The 7,411-nt window shown below is 41.7% G+C and overlaps 1 protein-coding gene across 3 annotated transcripts in view; it reads left to right on the forward strand.

Moving 5' to 3' along the window:
- LOC138595781 (RNA-binding Raly-like protein) overlaps window positions 1-5,132 on the forward strand; it is a 119,503-nt gene extending 114,371 nt beyond the window's left edge. For 2 of the 3 annotated variants that reach the window (XM_069667195.1, XM_069667192.1), the window contains one exon: window positions 404-5,132. The gene's annotated coding sequence lies outside the window, so the exon portion shown is untranslated. Of the gene's footprint in view, window positions 1-148; window positions 228-403 lie in introns of those variants that run through there. The other variant, XM_069667194.1, reaches the window with a different exon arrangement.
- The last annotated feature ends 2,279 nt before the right edge of the window (window positions 5,133-7,411 follow it).

The following is a 7,411-nucleotide window of genomic DNA, read 5'->3' on the forward strand; positions in this document are numbered from 1 at the left end:
GCTTCAGTTTTCCATTCCCTTTCCACATGTATGCTCTTTTGAAATTCTATCGGGAGCCAACTCACAAAAGCCCCTCACTGCACATACATTTAAGAAGCATAAAATCCCACTGGAGGTTGCTCAGAATGTATGAATGTTTTGCTCGCAGGCCTTCCACGGATAGAAAATCGGTGTGAGAAGAACCTCCAATAAGTCATGTCCAGAAGGATTACAGAGGCAGCTCTGGCTACCAGCAAAAGATTTCTGCACTTCCCGGGATATTTCTGAGGCCATTCAAAACGGACAAGCTTTAAAACTCAGCCTAATCCTCATCAGATTTACAGCTTTATAAATAGCCACCATGTTTGAGGAGGAGACACGGCCCCATAATGTGTTTCATCAGTTTTCTCCTTTATCACTGCAGGAGGAGGCAGCAGACACCCGCGCTCGGTGGTATTAGAATTCATCATCACCTTAAAGAGGCAGAAAAAGGATCTCTGAGGAATCGAGACACCCATTCTGGACTGTAAGTTGTGTTCAAGAGACGCTGAATCACATTTAGATGCCAAACTGTGCAGCACAAACCAAATGTGATGTGCTCTCTAAAGAAAATGTATTTAAGACCCATTTTAATGCAGTTTGCCTCACGGATATGTCGTGCAATCTCTATTTCATTACAAGAGGCTGACAGTATCATTTGCTTCTCCTGTTGCTGAAAAAATAAAACAGATGGGAAGAAAATAAAGTGTTTTTATTCTGATTTACAAATTGAATTACGTGGAGAGAAGGGAACACGACGTTTTTGATCAATTGTTGCTGCTTTTATGAAATGTGTTTTTGCGCTGTAATTTCACAAACTGTTTTTCAATGAATTTCCGCTGCTGCTCAAAAATCTAATGAATAACTGACAGAACAATCTGCAGCAGCGATGTGATGTTCAGAAAATGAATGAAACAGATTTGACTCATACATAAGCCGGTGGCTGTAAGCATAACTTTATCCAGCTTTATCCATTTATCTCACAAACGCCCTGAGGGGCTGTTCCATCATATATTCCTCCTCCTGCCAAGTTTGAGAAGCAGAAAGGGCTTCCTGTGGTACAGAGCCAACGCTGGCACAGGCCTCCTGCCAGGGAGCAGCGCCCTAATGTCTCAATGCGCCGCTCCCCGCTCAGCCTGCGCAATCCCAACATGCACTGCTGCTGTGCAGGAGCCAACGCCCTTTCTCCTTCTCCTTTTCCATCTCCCTCCGCGTCCCGCATTGATTCGGCCTTATGTAGACATGTGAGCGAGGTTTGAGGAAGCTGTGGAAAACGAATGATATAATATGTTGGCTTTAATTTGATCTGATTGTGTGACATTTCCGAATAAATATGGAGTAATCCAACATGGCACACTGGCTATCGCTGCCTTAAAACAGCTTACGTAATTGGCGAGAGAATGGGGGGGGAAAGTATCCCTCTTCTTTGATTAAAATGTCCCTGAAGTCGATATTAAAGTGAAGTACAACCACAGCCAAACTGGCCGTCATTGGTTGCTTTTTCCACTCAGTTAGTTTCAGATTTGTTGCTCACTTTTCTTCCATGTGGAGCTGCCAACACGCAAACGTTTCCAATGCAGCTCGAGCTTCGGCTGAGCAATTATAATTAACCGCATTATCAATATATTTACTCAACGGAATTATGTCACCAGTCACTGGATGTGAGCTTGTTCTGCTCTTGATTATGGTTTTTATTCCAAGTAACAGACTAAATTCACTCCAAACAGTGACAGAGGCGTGTATGCTGTCTCAAGCTTTCAGTTATATTTAAAGTCATTCTCAGAAGGAGGCAGGTGTTATTGAACTACAGCTAATAAGCACCAGGTGTTCAAGTTCATTGTTCATTGCACTGAATTAGGCTGAAAATGTTGTATGTATGTATTAGCTGTAGTGTTTAACGCCTCAAGATCAATCAGATTAATAAATGTCTGATGTAGCGGTAAGCTGCGAGGATAGGTAGCTAGTTCCAACGTTGACTTTATATGGCCTCCAGTTCAACATATGCAGACGTTTAGCAAGACATTACACTTACTGTGTGTGTCACAAAACTACCATCCAGTTTGTTTGCTACTGACCCCGTAAAGAATACAAACATTTCAAACAGCCACATGCAGCCATCTTGGATGTTTATATAAATGCCTCAATGGCCTGATCCGCCCCTTATTAAATAAACTTCTGTGATTGGCCTAACCTGAATCAGGTCGGATGGAAATCAGTCTGAACAGAAGGGGAACAAACGCATCTAAAGCCTCTTTCCCACTCTTTAAAAAAGCCGGGTGTTCCCATCGGCATTGATGGGAACACAAAACCCGTGTTGACACGCTAATCTCCGCCCCCTTTCCGGCGCGATGCTATGCTCCGTTGGTAACTTCTGCGACTCCTCGTCATCTCAGCCACAAATTCCTCCCGTCTCCGTCCGAACGGCGCTCGAACATCATTCCAAGTTGATTGGCACCGAGTTTGATAAACAGACTGAATGAGTCATAGATACAATAAAGACCTAACCACCATAACATCTTCACTGTTTACTGATCCCATTTGTGACATCATTAAAGGCGTGTTTACTTCACTGGCAATGGGAAAAGAGACAAACAGCATTTATTAGCAGGTCTGAAAACCCCCCCCGTCAACGCGCTGATTTTGGAAACGGGTATTACAGAGCAACGAGCTAGCGGGATTGCTTCAAATTTCCACAAAGTTGTAATTATTCAGCTTATTATACAACACTTTAAAGCTGTGGTTCTCAACTGGTGGGTCGGGACCAAAAAGTGGGTCGCTGAGCTGTTTCCGGTGGGTCGCGGATGTGTGCTTGAAAAAACGTGCTGCGCTTTTATTTTGAAGGACATGCGTTTGCTATGACTTGCATACAGTAGTAGTGTAGTTTATTCACACTGTATCCACTGATTGGTTAATCCGAGCTACAGTTACATTCCTGAAACTTTACTCTAACAGTAGTTGGACTTATGTTGCACTGTTTGAGTTTATTTCTGTAGAGGGAGTATTTTCCTCTTCTGCACTGCCACCTGCTGGTCCTTTAGGTTGACTATTACACCGCAGTGTTTTGTGATGTTGACGTACTGTGTATAATGTTTCATTCCGTCTCGGGTCCAAACGGCATCATTTTTCATTAAAAGAAATTTGAGTGGTTGAAAAATGTGGGTCTCCATTTGTGGTTCAGGAGGTGGTGGTGGCTCCTGAGGCAACACCAGTTGAGAACCACTGCTTTAAAGACTCCCATCAATGTCCTTGCACTGAGTGAAGCCAAGTAACATCGTTCCCTCTCCTTTGCTTGTATAAGTTCAGCGTGCAGTGATATAAACAGCCACCCACTCTCAAACTGTTGAGACTCCCAGTTTGAACTCTTCCTCTTTTGTAACAGTTCACATTGGAAGCATGAACATGCACTCTGACCGCACCATGACTCCTCCTGAGGCTGTTTCTTTAAAGTTAAAGTAAAAGCATGACAGCACACAGCCTCTTTTCTTGGACTAACATATTCTAATACTGACTGAACATCAGAAGTTCATATTGTATGTATGTGTTTTCAGTGCTGTTAGTTTAATGAGTCTTTTCACCCCAATAACAAAAAGCCCTCTGGTGACTATTCAAGCAGATACTCGTTGATTTTGACACGTCTTCCTCTGAGACTCGGAGCCTCCTCAGTGTAATCACGGGAGAATAAATTTCATTTGTGGCACTTGAAGCGTCAAAATGGCAAGTTCAACTGCACTGTCTCTTAAACACTGCGGGAAATCCACACATCTTAGAGGATTTAACTACTAAAACTGTGGATTATTAAAGTTATAATCTCGAAGAGCTCAGTTTGGTTCTTTTTGGCGGCACCTGTGGCGATAAACGGTAATCGCGGTTCATTTCCCAGATATCCAGACAGTGCTGCATGTGTGACGTCCACGGTTGGCTCCGGTTGTAACCCTTGAGTTTGTTTCTTTTTCTTTGGATTTTCACTTATTTTTTAAGTTGCATCTGTAGTCATCCATCTTTTCTTTGTTTGTTCAGCCATAGTAGATTACTGTTTACTCGCAACGCTCGCAGAGAGCGGAAAAACAGCCGCTTAGCTCCGCCTACCCTCTCTGGCAGACCAACCACTGCTGGCTGATGGAAACTCGTCACTAACTGGGCGCCGCTTAAGAGACCCAGTCTGTAATACTGCAAATGCAAAGGCTTTCATCAGTGGGCCATAGGCTCAGTCACCATTGTGTTACCTCGTTCGGCAATACATAGTGACTTCACAGACATTTATTTAAATGAAAATCTTCGACATTATTACTTTAACCTAAAAGAAACAGTGTTGGGGTTTTGTTTTTCTTGGAACATCATAAACATCATTCCATCCATCCTTATTACTTCTAATCTGCACACCTTGGTTGATACAACCACGCCAGCCGGGGTGAGGAAGAAAGTACGTTGGGTTTAGTTGGACTGACCTTTTTAAACACTAAAATTGTTGTGCACACATTCATGAACACAACGATCGACTTTGGCAGCGCTGCCTGAAAAAATACATAAAATAAAAAGTCTGTCCTGCAGCTCTTTCAAAATAAGTGTCTGGTGAATGATGATAACGTGTAATATTACGCACTATTTTTGTACCCAAAAACATGACTAAAGGAAATGGCTCTGCTTCATGTTTCTTTCTTTTTTGCTGGTTATTTAATGAGCAGTATGGTGATGTGTCAAATGTTTTGCAAAGAATACTAAAAGAAAAAACTGCTTTTAACTGTTGTAATTTATCTGGGTCACCTGAAACACTCACTTTGAATTTGCCCTGTAAATAGTCCTTGTAATGTTTATTTCAACTAAAAGTAAACTGGAAGAAAAGTTTAAAATGTTACTAAAACAATATACTGACAGTTTGTTGGGGCGCGTTGCAGGTTTTAACACGGGGCTTGTCGAGATGTGTAACTGACAACTGTTGTATAGAAATGTACATTTTTTTGTAAAGATATTTTTATCAAAAGGCATGTTTACTGTAACTTTGTATTTTCAGTTCATGTATAAAATATTAAACTGTTGTAAGGCTAGAAAACTCATCGTCACTGTAGATAACTTCTTGTGTTCTTCTCAGTCAATAAAATGTTTGTGTCATATTTAAATGTTTCAATGATCAACACTTTATTTTACAATTAAATATGAAGTGAAGGACAAAGATAGTTTGCTGTTGTGGTGCATAAAACAGACGTGATAATTACTCACAGGCGTATGTAAATATTTGGTGCATCATTAAGGCGCGCCACTTAAGAAAACATTCTCTCCATTCAGCAGCGTGTCTTCCTTCACCACAGACTGCTTGTTTAAACATGATTTATGGAGTTGATTATGCAGCACATGTGCCACAGTCTCCGTCGAAAATGACACTTTAACAAGTAGCTCCGCACAGTGTTTGAATACATGTCACATTAACGTCAGTCAGCAGAAGAGCGGACACCATGAAGGCAGCTTGTCATCGGCTGTTTCGCTAACGGGAGCCGTCCTGCTGCCCGGGTGTTGATAACGCTGTGTACTTAATACAATCTGACTAAAGCAACATGTCCACCTGTGGCAGCTCATTTTACACCTGAATAATAACAGCAGCTGATAAGGAGAAGGCACCACAGCAGTCTGAACATTTTAATATCTGGTCTGAAGTTTGTGTTGCTGAAGTTCAGAACTGGATTTGAGCAGGTGCAGTTTGTTGTCTTTTCGATTCAGTGCACCACAAATGATCGATAACGGCTCAAATTCAACCTGTCAGATGTGTTTAAAGACCCCCTCCGGTGAAAATCAAGTGTTTAACCTTGTAAACATCTCCATGTGGTGTTCTTCATGTGCTACAAGACATATCAGGGACAACATCAGCAGTCATCTCCATGGCTGGGCCTGTCTGCTTTTAAACTGCAGTGTACCAAGGACAGGCTGAACAACACGTTTTCAGATTGGCAGGTTTGAGACGTCACAAACCTAAGGAGCCAATCCCGTTAATGGACGGGGTGACGCTGTGCATGTCATTATGTGTAACCTATGGCAACCACTTCGGCGCTGAGCGAGCCAGCTGTGACAGTCATCGTCATTTTTGCAACGTTAACGTTAATACTACTGATTACTAAGTTTCAAGCTAACTAAGTTTCAACAAGTTGCCACTAAATGATGGCAGAGACGTGTTTTGTTTGGCGGTTGGAAATTTGAATAGTGGGCGGGGACTATGCAGATTGGGGAATTGTTAATGAGGGAGAAGGAGGAAACGCCTTGGGAGGAGTTTTACAAGATAATTAAACGTATTTTGCAAAAAATTTATTATTTCAAGCAGAGCATTTTATATGTCTTAAAACATGACTGGAGCCGGTCTTTAAAACAAACTGATTTCCGTTGTTTTACCTAAACAAATAAAGGAAAATTTAAAGTATTTTAACCCAGGTTCCCCTGAAATAGAGATTTCGCTCCTCTTGCTCCAGCCTATCTGGGAAATCTGTCCCTGTGTTGACAGGCTGCCATTATTCTTAAATCCAGAGGGAGCGTTTGCATTATTGAAAAGTGTTAAATATGTGATGAACTGCAGAGTAAAAGGTGAGAATTTCCTACATTACTCAAACTCAAAAGCAAAGTCTCCTTGGTGTGTTGCTTAGCTAGTGAAAAAGGCAGATCACGTTAGTCCCTTAAATTTTAAACCTACCATGAGGAGTTTCTATGAACTCTGCAGTCCTGATACCTCTATATGACATGAAACAGAAATGCCTATCGTAACGCTATATTATTTTTAAAGCCTGTCACAGCTGTCACTGGATCAGATTGCAAGAAAGTGATTTACACAGCGCCGACGGAAACAGCCTTTGTTTGACAGTGGAAAGGAAGATTACACACACATTCACAGGACAGGATCAGCCAAGAGGTGACGCCCACATCTTTTCTACAGAGTTCCCCATAGCTGCTTTACGGTAATGTAACTCGCCGACCAGTTGGAACCACTTTATGTAAAAGATGGACAACATGACAGCCTCCCAAAAGTGAAGCCAAACTCTCTCTCGCCCCCTGCTGACTGGCTGCAGTATAGGTCATAAAGCCCGCCTCCTCCTTGTTAACAGATGGGACATGAGTCAAACTATAAAATCAAAATACAGGACAAATAAATGTTTCTCAAACATGGTTTCTGTCATTATAGTTAGTTCTTATCATGCTGATTTATGTCCAAGTGTTAATTTTTCTGAGTTTGGTTTTAATTGTAATTTTATGCTATGGAAAGGGTCTAACGCCATGATTGACAAATGTGGCTGCTGCAGCCGATCTGTTCGGGATTAGCAGATTAGAGGAGTCACTGAAGTTTTCATATGCATGAATATCTGCTTCAGACCAACACAAGAAGCTATTCTGCTGTTAAATACGCCGTCGTGAGGAATCTTTG

This window comes from Semicossyphus pulcher, unplaced genomic scaffold (assembly GCF_022749685.1).
Source record: "Semicossyphus pulcher isolate SPU_LCO1_2020_fin unplaced genomic scaffold, fSemPul1.0.p SCAF_18, whole genome shotgun sequence".
Taxonomy (NCBI): domain Eukaryota; kingdom Metazoa; phylum Chordata; class Actinopteri; order Labriformes; family Labridae; genus Semicossyphus; species Semicossyphus pulcher.